The sequence below is a fragment of the Peromyscus eremicus genome, chromosome 2, assembly GCF_949786415.1.
Source record: "Peromyscus eremicus chromosome 2, PerEre_H2_v1, whole genome shotgun sequence".
Classification (NCBI taxonomy): Eukaryota; Metazoa; Chordata; class Mammalia; order Rodentia; family Cricetidae; genus Peromyscus; species Peromyscus eremicus.
The window spans coordinates 72,600,096-72,624,353 of NC_081417.1; the positions used below are offsets into that span (position 1 = coordinate 72,600,096).

At 41.5% G+C, this 24,258-nt stretch overlaps 1 protein-coding gene across 3 annotated transcripts in view; it reads left to right on the forward strand.

Moving 5' to 3' along the window:
* The window catches only part of Slc44a1 (solute carrier family 44 member 1), a 184,090-nt gene that overhangs the window by 20,248 nt on the left and 139,584 nt on the right, over positions 1 to 24,258 (forward strand). The window lies entirely within an intron of this gene.

Consider the following 24,258-nt stretch of genomic DNA (forward strand, 5'->3'; position numbering starts at 1 on the left):
TGTTGAATTTGTGGAAAATTTAGTGTTTTGGGAACTTAGGTGTTGTACAGAGTGGGCTCTGCCTTGGAAAGCATATAAGAACTAGTGGCTTCAGTACGTCCCTCTTCCCGAAAGATACTGTTTTCTCTTCTTTAAACAGTGGGGAGCCGTTAGAGTTTTCTTGTTTAGGTTTAATTTTATTTCAACTGAAGTGATGTATTCTAGGCCAGTCTCCAGAAAATTAAATAACAGGGGAAAATCGAGTAGAGATGAATGGAAAGGATCAGGGTTCTGGCTGGTGATGCAGTTGAGAGGGAGAACTCTTCAGAGTCTGTACAGGTGCAGGAGGTGGGGATGGAGACTGAACAAGAGTGTACAAGCTTGCAGGAACAGAAGTGGCCTCGCATTGTTTCAACTCTAGATACATTAATACCGAAATGAATGTGTGGCATCAGATTATAAAATCTTTATGTACTCTTTATTAAGTTTGAAAACAAAATAGTTACAGTTGGAGCAAATAGAGACAGTTACTACACTTTAATTCCTTTCAGAGCCTAGTATGGTGGCTTCTGGCACTTGGGAGGCTGAGGCAGGACGACTACCCAGAATTTGAGGTCAGCTTTGGCTACAAGTGAGTTCATAGAGTGAGACCCTGTCTCTAAACACCAATGCAAGCAGAGCTGGTGACCAGCTCCACAGGTGAAGTCACTTGCTGTACAGAGTTCCAAGTCGCATCCTAGGATCCTGCGGACGTATGAACGCTGTCTTCTGACCTCCACACCAAGGCTTGGGTGGCCTCTTCCAATAGTAATAAATTAATTAAAAACGTTTTAATAAAAAACCAATTTCTTCCAAATTTAGAATGTCCTCCACACCCAATATTTAGTTTAAATAATGGTTCACTCTAACTCAAGGTCCATGCATATGTAATTGCTGTTGTAATTTTAAGGCAATTTTCCTTTATTTGTGCTCGAGTGGGTCGATATAAATCGATTTTCGTGACATTGGCTTTTCTTCAATGCCTCACCTTCAGAATTTTATTTTGGCTTTAGGATTAGGATTCTTGTTGTTTGAAATTCTAAAGGTCTTGTAATAGTTAACCCGGATCCTCATATTGGGGTAAATGCTGAAAGATCAGAGAGACAAAGGAACATGCTACTGCTGTGTCTTACCTCTAAGACTCCTCAGTTTGCAGAGCCTCCCCCGAAAGGCCTGTAGCCCAGTGAGCTTCCTCAGACTGGAAAGTCTTCTAGTTCCTGTCTCCTAACGCCTTTTCTACCTTTTTCCACCCAGCCATTAGAGGCGTGTGTGCTTCCCAAGTACTGGGATTAAAGGTGGATGCCACCACTGCCTGGCCTCTGTGTTTAATCTAGTTCTGACCCACTTGAGCACAAATAAAGAAAAATTTTATTAAGGTACACAATATATCACCACAGACTCTTTTAACTTTTATTTCCAAATAATTGAATATATACCGAGAACAAGTTAGCGTAGTAGTGTTCCTGTGTGTGTCTTCCCTCCAGCATCTTATAGTCCTTGCATTTCCCACGGTAGTAGTGTGTTTGCTAAAACTAAGAAATTGATATCGGTATGCCACCATTGGCTTGACTGGCCTGGAATTTGCAGTGCAACCCAGACTGACCTTACTCAGGATCCGATTGGCCCTGGCTAGCCTTACAAGGATGTGCCACCAGGCAGATGTTTGATTCCTTAATAATAGCCCAAACAGACTTGTGATGTTATGATTTCAAAACTAATAAGAAGTCAATTTAGAAAATAACTTCATAAACTTGTTTTCTCCAGGAGCACAAAGTTAAGCTTTCCCTACCCCTACACAAAGTTAGAGATCTAGCTCTCGTCCTCATACATTGCTTACTAAATAGAAGCAAAGTAACATTTGAAGGAATACCATCGTCTGCAACTATAAGGTGGGTTATTAAGCATGGCTTGCTTTGCCATAACGCTGGCATTACCTCAGAGGCGGTGTTGCCCTCCGGTTTTAGCTCTGTTGTGAACAGGAGTGTTATACGGTGTCTGGGATTATAAACACTTTGCAAAGTTGAGTGCACGTCAGACATTTTAGGATAGCACTGAGCTTGTAATTCATCTTCAGGGTGTCATGGATATTGACTTTGTGTTGGGCAGATTTTACTTTCAGCTCTTGCATTTTGTTCAGGAAAATGTGAGCAATGCCAGTGTGATAAGTGCTTGATAATTCAGGCCTATCCCTGGGGGTTGTGCCTCAGAGGCAAACACAGACAGTAAAAGTGTGACAGTTCTTATAAAAATTAGTGACCTTTAGAAACTGACTTCTGGGAAAACTCTGGTTTTTAAATTCTGGGAATCCATTAAGCCTGGGGGCAGGTTAACTAGGAAGCGCAGTCTCCAGTTCCTTGTTCACACGTCCTCCGCTGTGAAGCCCATCTCTGCTCTTCCCTTGATCCTGTCTAGAGAGCGCCTATTTCCCCCACCCCCAGCAGCTTCAGTGTGGTGTGTTGGGATGTCTTGTCCTATCATGGAAGCACAATCTTGTGAGTCACCAGGGGGTCTACAAGTCGAGCCACCCAAAGCCCTTTAATTCCAAGTGTCCTTGATCTGCAGAAGCAGCTCCATAAATCTCTTGAACAAGTTTTCACAACTTAGTTGTATGTCTGCAGTACAATAATAATGGCAGTGTCTCCGCTCCATCGCCTTCCAGATTCTTGCTGCATTTGTGATGGTTGAGGTGATAGCCTCAAGAGTCACAGTCTTGAGCTGTCAGCTCTGTCATCATCTCATACAGTGAGCCTGATTCATCCATTCAGTGAGTAGAAACAGCATTTTTATGTGTTAAGAACTATTTTACATGCTGGGATACAGCACAGAATACCAAGCTGGTTTTCCAGACTAGACTAGATCTGTGACTAGGTACGTTTAGTTTAGCTGACAGAGATCTACACTGCAGTGGAGAAAAGTGAGGTAGGAAAGAGGATAAGAGGTAACTGTGTCCGTGTGTCCGTGTGTGTGTGTGTGTGTGTGTGTGTGTCACATTTTACAGTAGGGTGTTCAGGAAAAGCCTCCCTGAGATGAACTAGAGACAAACTAGGTTAATAGCCGGGAAAGGAAGAAGGACAGTGAGCCAAAATTGAGGAGAGAGAACCACATTTGAGAGGGAGAAAAGGCAGCAAGAAAGCCAGAGTGGTGGGACAGCTGGAGGAAAGGGAGTAGATCAGAGGGAGTGGGCACCAGGGATCTAGGATGCTATACATCAGTATAAAAACATCCTTTCATGGCTGGAGAGGTGTCCCAGTGGTAGAAAGCTGTGACTGCTCCTTCAGAAGATTTAAGTTTGGTTCTCAGCACCCACACTGGGTGTCTTACAACCAACCCTAGCTCCAGGGGATCTGGGCCTGTCTTTTAGCTTCCACAGGTACCTGCATACACCTGGCATACACACATATGAAAATAAATCTTCAGACCACAGCAGCATTGCCCTTTCCTCTGAGTAAGGCTGGGAGGTATTCACAGGAACAGCATGCTTTCACTCTGGAAACTAGTGTTGTGGGATCAAGCACAGAAGTATCTGGAACAATTGTTCAGAGATCTAAGCAAGAGGGTGGTGACTGCACCAGTAGTAGCCGGCTGGTGGAAATGGTCAGTTCTCATCATATATAGGAGATGGCACCACCAACACTTCCTGATGGATATATGGTGCTGTGAGAAGCTGCATTGAGGTGTCTACTCTGACTCTGTGAGGAGGTGGCATTGCGATTTACCTAGTGGGGGAGGGAGGTCGTTGTGAGTGTACTGTGCGGGAGGACATTAGGGATTTGGTATTATAGACAAGACTGTAGAGACTGGGTGGGGATGTCTTCAGTTTTTGAGTACACTTGAGTCATTTACACAGCCCGTCCCTTCACTCCAGCTACTCTGATGATGTAAACTTCTCAATGTTTGAATCAAATGTATTAAGTTTGTTGATGGCAGGTTCTTGTGTCTGTCATCTAACTGGATTAGAAAATTTATATAATATGTAAAAAATTTATATATAAACACAAATATATTATCTTCCATCCATCCATCCATCCATCCATCCATCCATCCATCCATCCATTTCTATGTATGTATGTATCTGTTCTGTCTGTCTGTCTTGTCTGTCTGCCTGTCTGTCTGTCCTATCTGTCTGTCTGTCTACCTGATATCAAACAGACTACTCTTTAGTAAGCAGTAGGTGGCATTAGTCTAAATTGGTTCTATGAGAGATACAAATGTTTCTGCTGCTAAACTATGTGGACAAACCTGGAATAACTCCATATGAGCAGAATCAGGCACTGGAAATAATAGGGTTGATGGGAAAATAAGGTTAGGAGGATAGAACACTAAAAACCAAGAAAGCTTAAACAGATAGTCCAGTAAATGCTAAAAACAAGACAAACCATCATTAATTACACCTGTTGGTGTTTACTTTAGGATCACACTCAGGAAGTTCTGTGTCATCTCACATATGGGGGTCCTGTGTTCTTTGAGAAGGAAGTCTTGCTTCCAGTACAGACTATTTTCATGAGAGCTAAAGAGCTGATGTAGTGCACAGCCTGTTAGTTCATTTGGGGAGGGAAGCCTGGGCATCTTCATCTCCATCTGTAACCCATAATGAAAAGAAATCCATGGTCTGAAGCCACCAAGTTGGTCACCACTTAGGCTACAGTAAGTCACTTCTGTAGATTTTCAGCTCCCCTACCCCCCCAGCCCCCCGCCAAGTTGTCTTCTGTTGCCAAGGCTTTCTCCTTAATAAACTTGAAAAAACCTACCTCTGCTTAAAAACATTAGCGTGCTGGGAAAAGTCTCATGGGAGCCAATGTGACCTTACAACATGCTGACGCTAGCCATGCATGAGGCTGGAACACTGGCAGAGCATGCTGCATGGCTGCCCCACCATTTCTTAGACCTGCCCTGCAGCTAGGATCCACTTCTTTGCTCTTTTTGTTATTGTTAAGATGGCACACAGAGCATGCAGATGTGCTTCAGCTGTAAAATTCTGGCCTAGCAAATGTGAAGCCCTAGGTTTATCCCTAATACTGCGCGTGAAGATATGTGGATATTCAGCAAGAAATACCATAATATTAGTTTAATAGTATGCTTAAAAAATGTGAAGATGGCTGGGTGGTGGTGTATGCCTTTAATCCCCACACTCAGGAGGCAGAGGCAGGTGAATCTCTGAGTTTGAGGTCAGCCTGGTCTATGGAGTAAGTTCCAGGACGGCCAGGGCTACACAGAGAAACCCTGTGTCCCAAAACCAGCAAACAAACAAACAAAAATGTGAAGACAGATATACTGTGTACATCCAAAATTCTAGTACTTGGGAGGCTGAGGCAGAAGAACTGTAAGTCCAAGGCCAGCCTTGGCTATTTATCAAGTTCAAGGTTGTTCTGGGTCATTTAATGACTGGACATCTCCAGAAACAAGTGAAACAGACTCGAAAAAAGAAAAACACCAAATAAATCAACATCTGTTTAAAAAGCTGTAAAGAAAATCACATACACAAAAAACAGCATTGTGTTGGGGATGGGGAAATGGTTCAGCAGTTAGCATTGGCTTTCCTTCAGAGGACCTTCGCTCAGTTCCCAGCACCCACATGACAGCTCATAACTGTCTGGGACCCCAGTCCTAGGGGATCCAGTGCTCTCTGCTGGTCTCTGTAGGCACTGCATACACTTGGTGCACAAACATATATTTTCACAAACACTCATAGAGTTAAATAAAATGTCCAAAAATTTTAAAGATATTTGAATGAAAAAACATTGCTACATCTTTAACAAGACCCACTTGTTAGGCAAGTTAGTGTATTTGACAATAAGGACTTAGTTTAGACATTTATACTGAGTTTATTATCACCGTTAACATTGGTCTAGAAGATTAATTAGTGTGGTAAACCATAAAGCGAAAAACAAGGGGAATGACAGCAAGAAGTGAATTAGATAACCAAATCAACCACAGTTATTAATAGGTTCCATGGAAAATAGTCGTCTATATGTGTAGTTAAATAAGAATTCATTATTTATTAAAGGAGCCATTCTGGGTCAGTAAATCATTTATTAGTTATTAGGTTTAGTTAAAGACTTTTGGACAACTCATACTGCGTATCAAAAAAAATCCTGTGAAATAAGCAAACAGGTAACCATATCAAACACCCAAGGAGCGTAAGCAGTGAGGGTAGACCTAAAGTCAAACTGGTTTGACTGTGCAGGGCTATATTTCTACATAAGGAAAGCTCACAAATTGGATGGTAAACTGAGTCACAGGATGTGATCTGTTGGGGTTTGTCAATCAGTAGTCCAAAGGGAGAAAAAACAAAATAAAACCAAGTTTAAGTCAAATGTAGCCCACGCTTGTTATTCCAGCACTTAGATTGTGGAGGTAAGAAGATCAAGAGTTCAAATCCTGCTCAAGTACATACTGAGTTTTAGGCCAGCCTACGCTACATGAAACCCTGGCTCTAAAAAATGATACAAGTGTTTTCTGACTTCTGACAAAAATTTTTGCTGCCACAATTTATTTCAATCTGGTTACTTGGTAACTCCATCCTGTATATGCTATCTTAGAATCTTTTTTTTTTTTGGTTTTTCGAGACAGGGTTTCTCTGTGTAGCTTTGCGCCTCTTCTGGAACTCACTTGGTAGCCCAGGCTGGCCTCGAACTCACAGAGATCCGCCTGGCTCTGCCTCCCGAGTGCTGAGATTAAAGGCGTGCGACACCACCGCCCGGCGCTATCTTAGAATCTTAAAGTCCCCCCACCCCCCTGAATTTACCTTCCATTCTAGTAGATTAATGTATTCTTATGTTGATTTTGTGGGAAGTTGGGTTCCTGTAGAATTTGTTTGCAAGTTGGGCTTGATATTGTTAGAAGCTGGGTGGTTGCTGGATGGCTTTACTGGGTATGTTACTTTGGGTAGTGATGTAGGGTCGTAGTGAGGAAAGAGAAGAGAAGTAGTTGCTTTTAAGGGATTAATGAATATTAGTCTTAAAACCGAAAAGAACTTGTGATGGACACAGAGAGGCATGGCTGGGATTTCCAGATTCGGGTATAAGCCAGTCCAGGTCTGTCAGTGCCTGAGACTGACTAGTTTCGGTTAGTGTCCAGAATGGCTTCTCAGGAGTGGGGCGTTTTAGTGACTCGTTGGGTATGGAGACTTACAGATACTTGTATTTTTTTTTTGTTTTTTTTTTGTTTTTTGAGACAGGGTTTCTCTGTGTAGCTTTGCGCCTCCCTGGAACTCACTTGGTAGCCCAGGCTGGCCTCGAACTCGCAGAGATCCGCCTGGCTCTGCCTCCCAAGTGCTGGGATTAAAGGCATGCGCCACCACTGCCCGGCCAGATGCTTGTATTTTTAAAGCACTTGTTTACCTAGTTTGATCTGTTAACATCCACTTCTCCCAACCCCCCTTAGCAAGCTTAGTGTCCATCATTTGCAGGGCTATTAATTTGATGATTCAGGGTTCCCACTCACTTACTTGAGAGTTTCTAGACTTTTTTTCTGGGTATATGCTTTTAATCACTTGATAGATCTCTAGCTGGTTTGTATTAATGGAGCTTGTGATGTGAACATGCACTCTCTGTCACTGGTCCTGAAACCGTTGACTCTCACTCACGCCTGGGAGGGATTGAGTTGTCTTTTCATAGTTTGATATTTCATCTTAGAGTTTTCTTGACCTTTTCAGACTCAAATAATCTGTTGGCTCTTGAGTTTTGATAGTTGGACTTTTAACAAGAAAGGGGATTTGGAAGTTTTGCAATAATTTGTCACCCTCACAGTCACTTGACCACTTAGTCATGTTTTTGGGTAGCTGGAGGCCAGCTGTTTGTCTAGTGCTGAAGTATTGCACGTAAGTTAAGGTGCTCGAGGGCACCCTGACTTTGAGCACTTCTGGGAAAAGGGCAGTAGTGTAGTTAGATTTAGGGTTCACATTTTAGGGTCAGGCTGAACTGCACACTCTTGCATTCTTGGGGCTTCCTGTCTTTAAGGGCAAGGGTGTGTGTTGGATGTTGATGGCAGGGAGAGGCAGCCTGTGGATGGAGAAGCTGCTTGTGTGCAGATGCTGCGTTCTCCAGCAGTTCGTTCCTCATTGGAGTTCTGTAATAGCTTCAGCTTTCAGGCAAGCCTGTCCAACCTTTTGACATTGAACACATTGTCAGCTGTAAGGTTCACGTTTGAGGGCTGCACACTCAAGTTACAAAGAGATAACCACACATGTAAAGATCTCGTAATGTTTTAAGTAAGTTTACAGTTTTGTGCTGTGCTTCATTCATGGCTGTCCTAGGACACCAGCTTCCTAGGCCATACATACAGTTTGAACCATGAGTACTTGATGAGGTCCCAGGTTTTACCATGGAAGGCAACAAAGGCTATCAACAGGCTTTACCAAGTATCACTGACTTTGCAATTCACCAAGCCCTGGGCTTTGGAGACTCATGATTTTACTAATACACTTAAGTATGCATCTGTTTGTCAACATATGCCAACAGCATCATAAAGGCCATGTGTCCATTCTGAATGCTAATTTATTAAAGACTTAACTGACTGACTATGGACTAGAAAAATCTTGTCTGTTTGGCTAGCATGAAGACACAGCCAAATTACTATACGAAATATTTACTTTTAATAGATAATGCTTTAAGCAAAATCCAATCAAATGCAGTCCTTTGTGATCCCACCTCTTGATAATGAGGCTAAAACTTGTTTTTCTTCCAGAGTCACTGTGCATGCAGTAACTGCTATTGCTCTAGCCCCCAGGCGCTCTCAACTTGAGGGAAGCCAGAGGGCAGGCAGAGGCTGCCTGACTGCATGAAATAAGGGAGTGGGTGGGTGACTCACTGTGCAGGAGCAGCAGTAAGCACATGACTGCATGAGTCTCTGCCCTGACACCCCTGCCCAAGACACTTTGGAAGGGCAGCATCAAGGTTTACTTTTCTGACCAAGCACAAGTCCATCACCTCCTAGGTTCTTGTAAATTGTGACTGTCCCATCCTGCCCAGGTCTTTTTCTCTGACCAGTCCAAGCTTTCTATAGCTGTGTATACTGCAGTCTAGTTTTACTATGGCACAATGAATGGCTTTTGGTCACTTTAAGATGACTTTTCTAATTCCTTTGAATCTACCTTTTAAGCTAGTTCTTTGTAACTTCATTATTTTTCCCCTTTGAATTGCCTACAAAGAGATTGGATTATTTTAGGAAAATCAGCACTTTATGAAGTCATTCTAGTAACTTAGGATTTTTTTTTTTAAACCCAAACCAAACCCAGCTAACTGAATAACCTAGGGGCTGTAAAGATGGCTCAGTAGTTAAGAACATGCATTGCTTTTGCAGAGGACCCAACTTCAGTTCCCAGCACCCAGTGTCCGGTGGCTCACAACAGCCTCTACAGTTCTGAAGTTAGGCCCTGATGTCCCTGGAACTCCATGAGCTCCCGCATGAGCACGTACCTGCACAAAGACCTATACTTAAATGAAAATAAGTCTTTTAAGAAAAAGGCTATTTGTCAGATTTCATTAGCTCTTCAATGAACCACTTTTGCTTTTATCTGTCTGACATGATGGCTGCATGAATAATGCTCCCTGAAGTTCACATGAAATCAGGACTTCATATATGGGGTTTGGGACAGTCTTTTATATGTGTAACACTTTATTGAAATATAATTCACATGCCGTACAGTTTCCTCATTTAAAATGTGCTGCTTGGTAATTTTTATTACTTCCTCACAGTTGTGTGAGTCACCACCTTAATCAGTTTTAGAACACTTTCACAAATTGTTCCCCCACTAACAAAACCCCAGTTAGCTGTAGTCTCCATTTCCCTAAACTCCCACTCAGCCCTGGACAAGCACTGTTCTGCTTTCTGTCTAGACATTTACCTGTCTGCACATTTCACATATGTGTGTGGATGCCTTGACAGAATGTTTTCGAGATTTGCCCATGTTGTGTCCTGTATCACAATTTCATTCTTTTTTGATGGATAACTATTCAATAGCTGGGTTGGGCCGTATTGTAGGTAATCTCTCATCATACATTTGTATGGGATTTCTTTTTTTAAATTTACTTAATTAATTTATCTTATGTGTATTGGTGTTTGTCTGCATGTAAGTCTGTGTACCACGTGCATGCCTGATGCCCATGGAGGGCAGAAGAGGGTGGAAGCCAGAGGAAGGTGTTGGATCCCTTAGGACTAGAGTGGCAGATGGTTGTACGCCACCATGTAGATGCTGAGAATCGAACCCAGGTCCTCTGTAAGAGCAGTGTTCTTAACTACTGGGCCATCTCTCTAGACCCTGGCATGGGATTTCTTAATGGCAAAGAAGCACTTTCTGTTTTTGCTCTTCCTGAAGTGCAGACAAACACTTTATGGAGTAGATGGTCCAGATGGCCAGGAGGAAACAACAGTTTGTTTCTACCTGTTAAACATCACGGCAATGTCTTCTTCAAATAGCAAGAGTAATTATTTGGACATTTGGGAATTGCCTATGAAATCAAAACACAAAGTGCTTTAATACGTTATTCTTGGTTAGAATCTATAATTTTCTTATAAGAAAGAAGTTAACTGTATAAAATGTGATCAAGATAATTTTTTCTGTAATTCTTACGCATTTTTTTCCTGTTTTCCCTGCTCATTTCCACATTGGCTGTTCCACAGTGTCCTTATTGGGTAGACCAGCCATGGTTTGTTTATTCATCTGAACAGAGTGGCTGTGGTTCTGGAGCCCAAATACTCACTTTGCTCTGTTGTGTCACATAGGCATGTGACTTAACACTCCTTCCTCCTTCATGTCCTCATCAGTAAAATAGGGAATTATCAACTTGGTGGGTTGGTCGTGCAGATTAAGTTAATATAAACAAAGCATATGGAGTATGTACATTGATACTAGCTGTAATGTATCAGTTTGCATGGCAATATACCGGCATGTTAATACATGTATTAAAGTAGATTATTTTGGTACTGTTTCTGATTATGTTTGATTTATGACTTTTCTCATCCTGAATAATTGTGTACATTCAGTTCTTAATACCACAAAAATGTTAGTGCAGTTTTGCTTGCCAGCAACCTTCTCATGTGAACTCGGATGAAAGAGGGGGAGAGGTAGGATCTAGAAATGGTTAGTTAGCAAGAGGAGAATGGCCCTAAGGTGGAATCAAGTGATGGATTCTTCTGTGCTCCAATATAGTTCCTTTCCTGTGGTAATGACTAATTACTGGCCAAAGGAATAGATTCTTAAAATCATTATATTCATTATGGGTTTCAGAATTGGAGTTTTCTTCGACTTTCATTAAGAATTTAAGACCTTCCAACATATACATCTATTGAAATATCATGTATACACCTTCCAATGTGTTTTCTTTATTGCTTTTTAACCGCTCAGTAAAGATGGGGTGGGGGTTATGACGAAGAAAGCGGTTCAGTTCCCACATTATATATCATTTGAGAGTTGCTGCTCTTCTGCTTCTTGACCACAGTTGTCTGAACACTTGTGCACTCATTCACTTCTTGCTTTGCAAGCATGTGTTTTACATGATGTTGCACCCTGGGAACAACTCACAGGTGTTTAGAATGAGTATTTATGGGCATGCCCTTTCTTGAATGCCTCCTAGGGAAGTTTCCCCACACCGCATTGAGAAAGGGCGTCAAGGGTGATGTGGAGCTTAGTTCTGCTAGAAACTTTAAAGTGCCACCGAAGGGTGTCTACCTTTTTCTGAGGAGTAGGGAGGCCAGCCCAGCTTACCACACTCACGGGGAAGAGGAGCGGGGGCTCCTTCGCCTCCCTGTACCAGCTTTCCCTCCCTCTTGACACTCCTGGCCTTCATTCCCCAGTGAAAGTCTTGCTTCTGCCCGGGCTATTTTTAGCATGCAGCTTTCTAATGAACTTTGAAGTGTTCTGATCTGTCCTCAGTGTCAGGTAGATGACTTAAACATTTCTTTCCGGTGGTTTTGATGCTGTGTCTCTTTGTAGTTGACTTTTATAGCGAGAAAGTAGAAAAAGACTAATCTGGAGAAGTGGGAGCCAATGTTCTCTTTTATTTCTTCCAAAATTAAATAGCAATAATGAAAATCAAAATGGAAAATACGTAATAAGTCAGACTTATTTCCATCCCCTTCCAGGGCTGTCATATTTACATATACTGTTTTATTTAGCTATCAAACCAGAGTGTAGATAGAACTTCATCCCATGCTTTTTATACAACCTTTGTCATAATCATCTTTATGTTACCATGCAGTTTTCTTAATTATTTTTATGATTGCTTAATATACCATTTTTATATTTAACAGTTTTCTATTGTCTAGCTAATTTCTAATTATTTCTCATAATAACACTGCGTTGAACATATTATGTGCAGCCATTATACTGTTGTAGATTATTTCCTTGCGTTCTTGAAGTATATTGCCAAATTACTTTCTGAAAGTGACTAACCAATTTATATTACTGTTTTAATATAGCTTTAACCAGTGTTGCCAGCCTTTGGTGTGAAGGTCTTTCAGGAGGAGTATCTACCTAACCACAGCCTTTGTAACCGTGGTTTTTAGAAATGTGGTGAGACACAGCTGGACAGATGGCTCAGCAGTTGAGTGCTCATTGCTCTTACAGAGGACCCAAGTTTAGTCCTCAGAACCCATGTTTGGGTCACTTATAACCACCTGTAACTCCAGCACCAGAGGATCTTAGGCTCTCTTCTGGCCACATGGTACACACACACACATACACACACACACACACACACTCTCTCTCTCTCTCTCTCTCTCTCTCTCTCTCTCTCTCTCTCTCTCTTCTGGCCACATGGTACACACACACACACACACACACACACACACACACACACACACACTCACACTCTCTTCTGGCCACATGGTACACACACACACACACACACACATATACATGCACACACACATGCACACACACACACACACACACACACACACACACGCACAAATAATAAATAACTGTGGTGACATTGTGTCCCCCAATATATTGTGCACCTTAATAAACTTATCTGGGGTCAGAGAACAGAACAGCCACTAGATAGACAGAGGCCAGAAAATGGTGGCACATACACCTTAAATCCTAGCATTCTGGAGGCAGAAGATCCATCTGGATCTCTGTGAGTTCAAAGCCACACTGGAAACAGCCAGGCATGGTGACACACGCCTTTAATCCCAGGAAGTGATGTCAGGAAACAGAAAGGTATGTAAGGCGTGAGGACCAGGAACTAGAGTCTTGTTAAGCTTTTAGCCCTTTGAGCAGCAGTTCAGCTGAGATCTGTTTGGATGAGGACACAGAGGCTTCCAGTTTGAGGAAATGAGATCAGCTGAGGAATTAGCAAGGTGAGGTTAGCGGTGGCTGGTTCTGTTTCACTGATCTTTCAGTGTTCATCCCAATACCGGGCTCTGGGTTTGTTTTTATTAATAAGACCTTCTAAAGATTCATGCTACAAATAATAATAAATCCTTTTTTTCAAAGAAATATAGTAACTGGAGTTATGTTGTTTTCATCCCAATTTCCCAGAGAGTGTTTGACTCAATAATTTTTGGAGAGTCTGATTATAAAAACTCAAAGAAGTAGTTCCTAAAAACTGGACTTTGGGGGACTGCAGAGATGGCTTAGCAGTTAAGAGCACTGGCTGGTCTTCCAAAGGACCTGGTTTGGGGCAGGAGAAATGGTTCAGCCGTTCAAGACTAGGCTCACAAGCAAAGGAACTGGGTTTGATTCCCAGCACCTACCTGGTGACTTACAACTGTCTGTGACTCTAATCCAGGGGATCCAGCACCCTTTTCTAGTCTTTGGGTACTAGGCACACAAGTGATGCATAGACATAAATGCAGGCAAAACACATATGCTCATAAAATAAAAATAAAACTTTAACAATTCTAGACTTATAACCATTAATGAACATCTTTGAGAAATACTTCTGCAGGAAAAGGAGCCAGCCTTTGGTACAGTGGAAATTACCCACTGCAGGAGAGGCAGGGGGGATGTTTGTGTCACAACATTCCGTCCTAGTAGTTAAGAGACCTAGCCTTGTTCATTCATTCATTAAGTAATTCCCCAGAGCCTACAACATGCCAGGCTTTTCTCAACACATAGCAGTGAACAAAACCAAGAAGTCCTGGCCTCAAAATATACTGTGAAACAGGAAAAAATCAATACGATTCAGCTGCCTAAGGGAAGATTCTGCACATGTTGTTTTAGACTTGTATTTTGGGGAGAATGTTTCAGTGTCTAACAGCTGACTTCTGATTTAAACAGATACATTGTCCTTAACCTCAAGAAACTAATAATGAACTGGGGAAAACAATTATATAGAATGGTAATTACTGTGATGGTATTATCTATACCCAGTATGTTCAAAGAGAGATAAAGGAAAGGAGCCTGATCCATGTTTGAGTGGTTCCTAAATTCCTTTCTCAGTGCAGGAGGGATATGGCGCATGTTTAAGCTGTCATGGAACTGAGCTACATTGCTTTACGTGGCTACTGTGGACTAAAGATTGTGGAATGAAAATATCTTCATTGACTAAATGCCTCATTTTAATTTAAATCATAAATTTCCTCATAGCCACCTGTATGCTTTTATATGATGATGTGGTTTTTATGTTACCTCTCAGAGGTTACTGGAGCTTCACAAAACACTTCCATTATGGATAGGAAGCACAATTGGAATAGAATCTTATTGTATACCTATGAAAAAATTTAAAAGTTACAGGGTAGCATGAAAACCCAGGAAATCAATTAGTAGTCTGAAGACAGGATATAGCAATGATTTGAGAATCATTTGAGACTTGTGTGGGTTACGACCCCTTTGGTTTCACAGGGGTTGCCTAAGACCATCAGAAAACATAGGTATGTGCATTATAATTCATAACAGTAGCAAATTACAGTTATGAAGTAGCAATGGAATAATTTTATGGTTGTGAGTCACCACAGCATGAGGAACTGTATTAAAGGGTTGCGGCATAAGAAAGGTTGAGAATCACTGGGCTCTGGTGTGGCAGGTAGGAGGTGTAAAACAGATATTTGGTTCTGTCTGTCTGTCCTAGGCATTATCAGCTCTTAAAGTTTTTGACATCTCTAGGATATGATAGGTATCAAATGTTTCCCAGAATATAATTTCAGAAAATTAATAATAATTTTACTTTTAAAAGATTGCTTCAGACTGATTAAAAAAAAGTTGGCAATACTGCAACTCTCAGCAGTTGACGATAGAGGTAGGAGGTATGGTTAGCAGTGTTGCAGAAAAGGATTAACCTGGCGTCTGCCCGGTAATTATGTGCCAGAAGGATGGATAGTCACCAACAAGCTAAGGAACAGACCCACAATTATTTCTTTTAGAGGAGTTGGAGGTATAATGAAGTCATTGGTAACATATCTCCCTGGGATCTTTCCATCACTCCACACAGTTCGCAAAGCAACTTTAAGTTGCCTTTTCCTTAGACAGTTGAGTGCTTTTGACTTAGCATAAAGTTCATGAACTAAGAAAAGTAGTTAGACACAGATGTCCGTATCTTTCCACTCAGTGTATCTTATTACCTTTAACTGCCTGTTAAAAACCATGCTTTGATATTCACCTTCACAATATAAATTGCCATCACCAGGCTTAGCAAATGAAACAGATTTACTTATGGTAAATGTGAGTAGTTACGCACACCAGGTCCTTGACCGAGCTTTCCCAAAGGACAAGCAATGTCTTTGAAAAATCCTATTATAAGATTTTATTTGCAGGCACGGTGAACACAAGGCTGAAAGGCTCCATGTTTTATTGCCTCCCAACTTCATCATGCCTGCTCACTCTATTGAAAACTGGCAAAACGATACACATCAGTTCTTTTATTCTTTTGTTACTACTCCGTGCAAATAAAAGCATCTTGGGGGATTTAATGAAGCAGTATGTCCTTGGAGGGAGCTTTGGAGAATCTGAGTACACAATTCTTTGTCTTTAATACTGAAGGCTTTTGTGTAAAGCAGATTGACAAGAACCAAATTAAGCCCCCACTGGTAGACTAGTATTGCCACATAAGTGCCTGAGTCACACACGTTCCTGTGTGGCAGTGACCTTTGAGATAGGTGTATTCAGTGTGTTCTGGGGATGTACCAGTGGGCAGTTGGGACAGTGGAAACGAGAGCAGAGCTGAGGAACTATCAGACCTTCTTGGAAATGGCCTAGTTAAGCCAGGAACTAGGGGCTGATGCTCATGGTTGGGGGCCAGAGGTGGGGTGGGGGCAGGGAAGAAGTGTTGTAAATTACCCAGCAATAGCCCAGAACACTTGTGGCAGTGTGTCCTGGGTGAAAGGCCATACCAAAGCTGGCTTTGCCCTTCACAGGCATTATTGGCTTTTCATCGTAATCCGGGAAAGACAGCAGCAGCAGATCTGTGCTGCAGAGGGTTAGGCAGCAGACGGGATGGATGACATGTGTGCTTGTCATTGCGTATTGGCATCAGGTCCTGTGCCATCTTAGCCTATCAGCATCGTGCTCCTTATTGCTGACCTGTGCAAATGTAGCCGTGCACTGATGACTGCCGCACGGGTAACTCAGGTTCTGCTTCAATTCCAAAGGTTTGGTACTTTGTTCCCAGTGATGGATGTTTAAACACCTCCCAGCTAATGAAAAAACACCGGATTATGGGTAATATAGTTGTGAACTGCCAGCCCAAGTGAGGTTGAGATCAGGGCTGGTTTATCTTGTATTTGTTCCCAGGCTTAACCTCTGCTGGCACACCTCTTCTCATCCTCTGAGCTGGTTGCATTCAGTGCTGAAGAAAACAGCTCTCTGGCTTAGTTCCACCCTTGACAGATGTGACCAGCCAGTTCTTTTTTTTTTTTTTTTTTTTGTTTTTGTTTTTTCGAGACAGGGTTTCTCTGTGTAGCTTTGCACCTTTCCTGGAACTCACTTGGTAGTCCAGGCTGGCCTCGAACTCACAGAGATCCTCCTGGCTCTGCCTCCCAAGTGCTGGGATTAAAGGCGTGCTCCACCACCGCCCGGCTAGACCAGCCAGTTCTTAACACAGGGTTAATAGGTGTCTCCCCAATGACATGTGCATGAAAATGCTGTTCAAGAAGCTTGGTAAATACAGCCCTTGGCTAAGGATGAAAAAAACAAAAGAAGCTATTTTTCTTCCTTTCCAGCATCTCTTTCTACATGAAGACAAAATCTGAAGCGTGTAAAGAAACCTGAGAAATGGCCAACTTAGTGTTTCTATTTGTTTTCTACTAAACATTTCTGAGTGGAAATAAAATTCGTACTTGGCAGTGGATGGTTCTCTGTCATGGCTCCCAGGAATTTTTAGTGTGCTTGGGGGCACACGACACATTCTGTTTTAGACACTGAAGGATCCTTTCAGTGTCTCCCCGGCATGCAAGCTGCAGAAGTTTGCGAGGGGATTTCCAGCAGAGCCCGGCAGTGCTTTCTCTGTGGTCCCTGTCTGTGTGTCCTCAGTCCCTCTTGGGCCCCACTATGTTGGCACTGTTTGCAGTGTCACAGCACTTGGTCTGTGTCTTTCCCACTAAACGAGAGCTCAGTAAGGGCAGGAGCTGTCTAGCCTGCCTGTGAATCACAGGTACTTCGTGTAGTGCTCAGTGCTTATTTGAAGAACCATCAAAATGGCGATGATATTATCTCACAGTCAGACACCACCAGTTAAAAGACCTCTGTTTTCTATTATTTAGAAGCCAGGCTTCTAGAAACATGCCCTGACATAATATGTTATTATATTACTGAAGGAATCTTTGGGGAAGCTTTGAACATCTGTCTTAAAGTTACACATAGTAGGCACAATACAAAAAGGGGACAGAGGACATTCAGTCTTTGTCTTTAGCTATTATGCAGGCCTCTTTGACCCTGAGTTTAGTCTTTTCCTTCCTTCGTATTTGAGACCTAGTTGGCTCTTTTAATCTTAAATCCAGATTGCTGCCTTTCACAGTCTTTTCTTTTCATATCTTCCTAAATCTCTGACGTAATTCTTACCTACCAGCCCCTCCCTGCCTGTGGCCTGGCCTGTTGCAGCTGCTCTCCTGGCACTTCTGAGCTAACTAGGTACAGTAGAGCACTTGCCAAAAGTTCTCTGTGTTGGCATTAGCTACAAATAAGTTTACTAAATACCGTTCTCTATGAAGTAATATTGAAAGTTGAGTTCAAACTTTGTGCAAGTTGATTTCCTGACGAGAATGTAGACCCTTCAAAGAGCATGTCAGGTTCCTTAGGAGGCCATTGGTTCAGCTGTTAGGGGTTGTGAATGTAGGGCCAGTTAGACAGTTGTCCATAACGTTGATGTTTACAAGAGTATTGCAGAAGCTGAAAAGTTAAACACCCATGCAGTATGAAGTGTAGGAATGTAAAGATGCCCAGTCTTGTCCTTGCTTATCTTTAAGACTATGAGAACATGAATAATATGATGAATGACATCTATGATCTGGCATAGAAGAACATATACACATTTAAAAATTTTATTTGTGTGTGCGTTTATATGCATATCCCATGGCATACATGGGAAGATTAGGAGACATCTTTAGAGATCAGAGGACAAATTTCAAGAATTGGTTCCTCTGTTACCATGGGTTGAGCGGATGGGTGTCAAGTCATAAGTCTTGCACAGCAAGGCCTTCTGCGTGCTGAGCCATCTTGTGGCTCTCATGTATAGGACTTTCTAATGGTCTAATAGTAGTTCAGGTTGAGTATCCCTTATCTGAGATGCTTGGGACTAGAATCATTTAGGACTTAAAAAATGGAATATTTATTATGTACTCTATGGACAGTACACCAGTCTAAATACAGAATTCATTTATGTTTTATATATGCAGCACATCCATAGCCTCAGGATACTTTACTTATTTTTAGTAATTGTGTGTATAAAGCAAGCTTTCATGGTATGGAATTTTCACAGATCACGTTAAAAAACGTTTTGGAATTGAAGCTGGACATGGTGGTGCACACCTTTAATCCCAGCATTCAGGAGGCAGAGACAGGTAGGTCTCTGAGTTCGAGGCCAGCCTGACCTACAGAGTGAGTTTTCAGGACAGCCAGGGATACACAGATAAATTCTATCTCAAAAAAAAAAAAAAAGTTTTGGAACATTTCTGATTCAGTGCTTTGGACCAGGATGCTTAAACCAGTACTACAAATTGTAATTTTACCTTCTATATTAGCCTTGGACAAGTACACAAAAGAACCATCAGTGTGGATTTTTTTTTTTTTTTTTTTTTTTGAGACAGGGTTTTTCTGTGTAGCTTTGGCTGTCCTAGAACTTGCTCTGTAGACCAGGCTGGCCTCGAACTCACAGAGATCCGCCTGCCTCTGCCTCCCAAGTGCTGGGATTAAAGGTGTGTGCCACCACCTCCTGGCAGCGTAGAAACTTTTATACGTGCATATTCAACCTCTTTAAACATTCAGAAACACTTCATTATGGAGAATTTCAAATCTTCCTTTTATTTTACTCATTTTAAGGAGTCTTGAGTTTTTTTGTTTTTGTGTGTGTGTGCCTGTATGCAGGTTTACATGTGTGGGTGTGAATGCATATATATATATGTGTGTGTGTGTGTGTATGTATGTATGTATATGTGTATATATATATATATACACACATGCACACATATACACACATGCATGCTGTATTCATCTAATTTTGGATAACTTTCTGATTTCTTAGCTCTTTTATTGTTTTTATTCTATTTTAACATATTTTTTATATTTCAATATCTTTTATGATTTCTGGAAAATTTTCAGTTGCTATATCTTCAAATATTTCCTGTTCCATCACACAGTCCTTTGATTCCCCTTATGCATGTGTTAAATTGTGTCTTTTTTGTCCTACACTTTGAAGAGTGTTCTGGTTTCTGAGTTTAAATTCTTTTTTTTTGCGGGGGAGGGTACCTTGAGGTTACTGATCACTTCCTTAACTATATTTAATTACTGACAAGCCTGACTCTGCCTATTTTAGATTTTTTAAAAAATATCTAGCTTTTCCTGGACTATTGTTTTGTGTGCTTATCGCTCTGCTAGAGTCTGAGAGCTCAGGTTTCCGCAGAGGTTTTCTCTGAGCCTTGGTTTCCTTTTCTAACAAATAGAAAAGTGGAGACGGGACAGTCCTGCCGGGAATGTTCTGAGAATGGTCAAGAGGTCATGGATGAAGTGGGAGTCTTTGCTAAGGCATTTCCTCTTCTAGTCTCAGTCTCTCACTGAGGGGCTCTACATGGTTACTGGGTTTTGTTAGTTCCTAAAAGGTAAGATTTTTGTGAGAGGAGAAAGACCTAACACTTCCTGACAGTCTATTAATCTGTAGAATCTGAGGAAAGACTACAAATCACATTTTAAAAGTGCCTCTGCAGCACATTTTCCTTTTGCTGGGTTTATATGGGATGTTAATTGGAAGAAACAGATAGCATTAAATCTAGTTGTCACTTGGTTACGTCTGTTAAAAAATCATTAAAAATTCTCAACTGTTGGGCTTCTTGGCTCACTTGAGAAATTTCATGGCTCATAACATGTCTCACTCAGTTTCTCTGCACTTAAAGGATGTTACGTTATCAGTCTAGTGTCTGAGTATTTGCCACGTGAAGAATCACTAATGCTCCGTACTGACTGCTAATAAGATTTAGCAGTCTTACTGGAGTTGACTTTGGAGTCATGGACTTGGATTTAAATCCTGGTTTCACGACTCTGAAATCTTGGGCTGCTTATTTAATTTCTGAGCCTGAGTGTGTTCATCTTTGGAGCAAGGATGGTACCTATATCATGAGCTGTTTTGAAGAGAGGAGACAGTGTGTGTAAAGCTTAAGGTAAATTCCTGGTTAATAAGAAATCAGTCATTGATGGCATGGAAAATGGCAGCCAGAATGAAGTAGGCTGCCACCAGATCAATATTTTAATATAACTAAAGGGGAAAGAGAGGTTAGTATTCTCACACCCTTTATGGAAAAGGTCACATTGTAAAGAGAGATTATTTAACAGTTAGGAGGAGGTTAAACTAAAGAGCGAATGTTGACGTGTAATAAAAAACTACTAAGAATCCACTGCTCCCAAGTGACAGACGCCGCCAAGAAGCCCGCTCTCCTCTTGTCGGAAGTCTCTTGGTTACGGTGTGGGTGACCACGCTGCCCTTCTGCTTTCCCACTCCCTGGCTTCTGTTGCCAGTTTTCTCTGTACCTCCCGTCCTACTCCTGTTCCCAGTAGAGATTTTCCATGTGTCTGGCACAGCAGTGGCTCACAGAACGTGAACTGTTGCAGCGTTGGGTCTTCGTATTTGTCTGGTCAAAGTGCAATCCCTCTGGGCTTTGTGTCACAGAAGGAAATTTCAGCATTAACACACAGAGTGTTGGTCTGAAAATGGTTGCAGATAAAGAGACTACAGCAGTCTGAGGCTTCTGTCCCTCCTATGCATTCGCATTGAAAACAAATAAATAATAGTGTTTTCTAGTAGAGCGATTGCTTTATAAATTACCATGGAGTAAATATAATGAATTTCGGACGTCTCCAAATCCTGTGTCCATGAGTAATTTTACCGCAGTAGGCATTATTCAAGACTGAAATTATTTAATACAAAGAAACATTCTTTATTCACGTGTGAGCAGCTGTCTTCCAAAGTACAGACCACAATACAGGCATTTGAATACCACCAGGAATGATGTTATTTTGTAGCTGTTTTTCTTGTCCTCCCAAGACAGTGCAATCCTGGTCATAGATTTGTAGAGTTGGAAGAAACCTAGGAGATCCAGTCTCTCTCATTACCCGCCACCCAGGGAGATGAAGCAATTTATCTAAAGTCAGCTAACTAATGACAGAGAGCCAGGGAGAGTAGGCTTCATCTGTTAATGCCACAGTGCTGTACCCCTCTGGAGAAACTGCCTTCTCATTCCTGGGTTCCAGTGCTAGTTAGTCTTGGTGAGGTGTTTTCTTTTGTTTTTGTTTTTGTTTTTTGTTTTTTTTCCTCCATGACTAACTAGTGTTCTTTTGTTTTCTTGTGTGGGTGTCTGGGAGCAAGCTAACAGTATTTTCGTTGTAACAATGGAACAGTGTAAGGCATAATGGGGCATTTGTCTTTAGCACTTTTAGGAGTGAGAAAGAAATGGCTGTAGCTCAAGTTCTCTGCCTTCATTGTTGATAGGCAGCTATTTATTTAATTATTGATTTGTAATGTATGTGGTGTTTGTGTGTGCACATGGGTGCAAGTACATATGCATGCATGTGCATGTGAAAGGCAGGATTAATATCTGATGTCTTTCTCAACCACTCTTGACATTATATATGTAACTATATATATATACACACACACACACATACATACATACATACACACATATAATTTCTTTTATTATGCATTTGTATAGGGGAGTGCACATGCCACAGTGTGCACATAGAGATCAGAGAACAGCTCGAGGGAGTCAATTCTCTTCTCCCATGTGGATTGTAGGGGTTGAATTCAGTTCATCACACTCGGTGGCAGGTGCCTTGGTCCACTGGGCCCTCCATCTTAGTTTTGTGGGACACAGTCTCTCTCTGAACCTGGAGCTCTCCATTTCAGCAAGTGCCGCGGATCCTCCTGTCTCAGTCTCCCCAGCACTGGGATTGCAGGTGCACACACCAGGCCTCCTGGGTTTTACGTGGCCGCTGGGATCAAACTCAGGTCCTCACTGTTGCACATAGGCACTTTACCAACCAATCCTTCTCCCCATCTCATAGGCAGTGATTTTTTTAAGGGATTTATTTATTTTGTGTGTATAAATGTCTGTCTGTCTGTCTGTATATGTACCATGTGCCCGTGGAAGTCAGAAGTTGACTACCCTGGAACTGGAGCTACAGATGGCTGTGAGCCACTGTGTGGATGCCCGGAATTGAACTCAGGCCTCATAGGCAGCTATTTTAATGTTGAGTTTCTTAACCCTGATGTCTGGATTCTTATGAAAATCATGTGAATATATGTTTATATTTTAAGAAAAGAATCTGTAGCTTTCATCAAGGGATATACATTATTTAAAACTCTTGTTGATAATGAGAACTAAGCCTGATTCTAATCTAAGTACTAATTATACTAGAGGACTTTTTTTTTTTTTTTTAAATCTCCATTGCCTTCTGCTGGGGCCCCTTTCTACTGACAAGTCTTCCAGAGACTTCTGGATTGCTCAGATGGAACCACTAGAGGCCTCAGCCTTTTTTTTTTTTTTGTTTCTTGTTTTTTTGTTTTTGTTTTGTTTTGTTTTGTTTTGTTTGCAGGGCATTTTCCTCTGGTTTTTTTTTATTTTTGAGATGATAATATAATCATACCATTTCCTCTTTCCCTTTTCTCCCTCTAAGCCCTCCCATATACCCCTCCTTACCCTCCTTCAAGTTCAAGGCCTCTTTTTCCATTGTTATTGCGCACATATGTGTATGTACATATATTCCTAAATATAACCTACTTAGTCCACATCGTGTTACTTGTATGTCTGTTTTCAGGGCTGACCCTTCGGCACTAGACACCCAGTGGCTGTGCGTTCCCTGGGGAAGGCCATCTCTCCCTCTCCCGGCTTTCGACAGTTGCCTATAGTTCCTTGTGTAGGGTTGAGGCCTCCTTGCCTTCCTTCCCTTCTCCATTTTTAGGACAGGATGTGAAATTCAGAGTTCAGAAGAGTGATTGAAAAGGATGTGTGAGCTGACCGAAAGAACCTAAGACTGTTGCACTAAGAAAAAATACTGACTTGGAATTCTAATCAACACTTCGCAAATTAACTTTCAGAGTGCCTCTAGTTCTCTAGTTAGGAATCTCTGTGAACTAGAACGTTTACATTTTTTAGGAACACAATGAAAATCTAAGGATGGAGGTTTAGGAGTTGCTCAGGCCTGTCTAGAAAAAAAATGAGTATTTCCTTCTTGAGTTGTATTTAACTTAGACAAATCTCCCTCCTAAAAATTTTTTGAAGCCATGTCGTAGTGACACATGCCTTTAATCCCAGCATTTGGGAGGAAGAGATCTCTGTGAGTTCAAGGACACCCTGGTCTACAGAGTGAGTTCCAGGACAACCAGAACTGTTACGCAGAGAAATCTGTCTCAAAAAAAAAAACCAAAAAAAAAAAAAGAAGGAAAAGAAAAAAGGTGGTGGTGGGGTATTCACTTGGTGGGCTTACTTCCCAAAGAGAACATATAGAAAGCATGTTCTAACATTTTTATTTGTTTGTCTAGTATCTGGACACACAAAGAAAAAGCTCACATGAGTGAAAGAGCATGTTCATTTATTTCTTTAGAAGGCCCTCATTGAGAACATACAAAGGTTTAGGCATCATCTCAAATGATGGGAAAT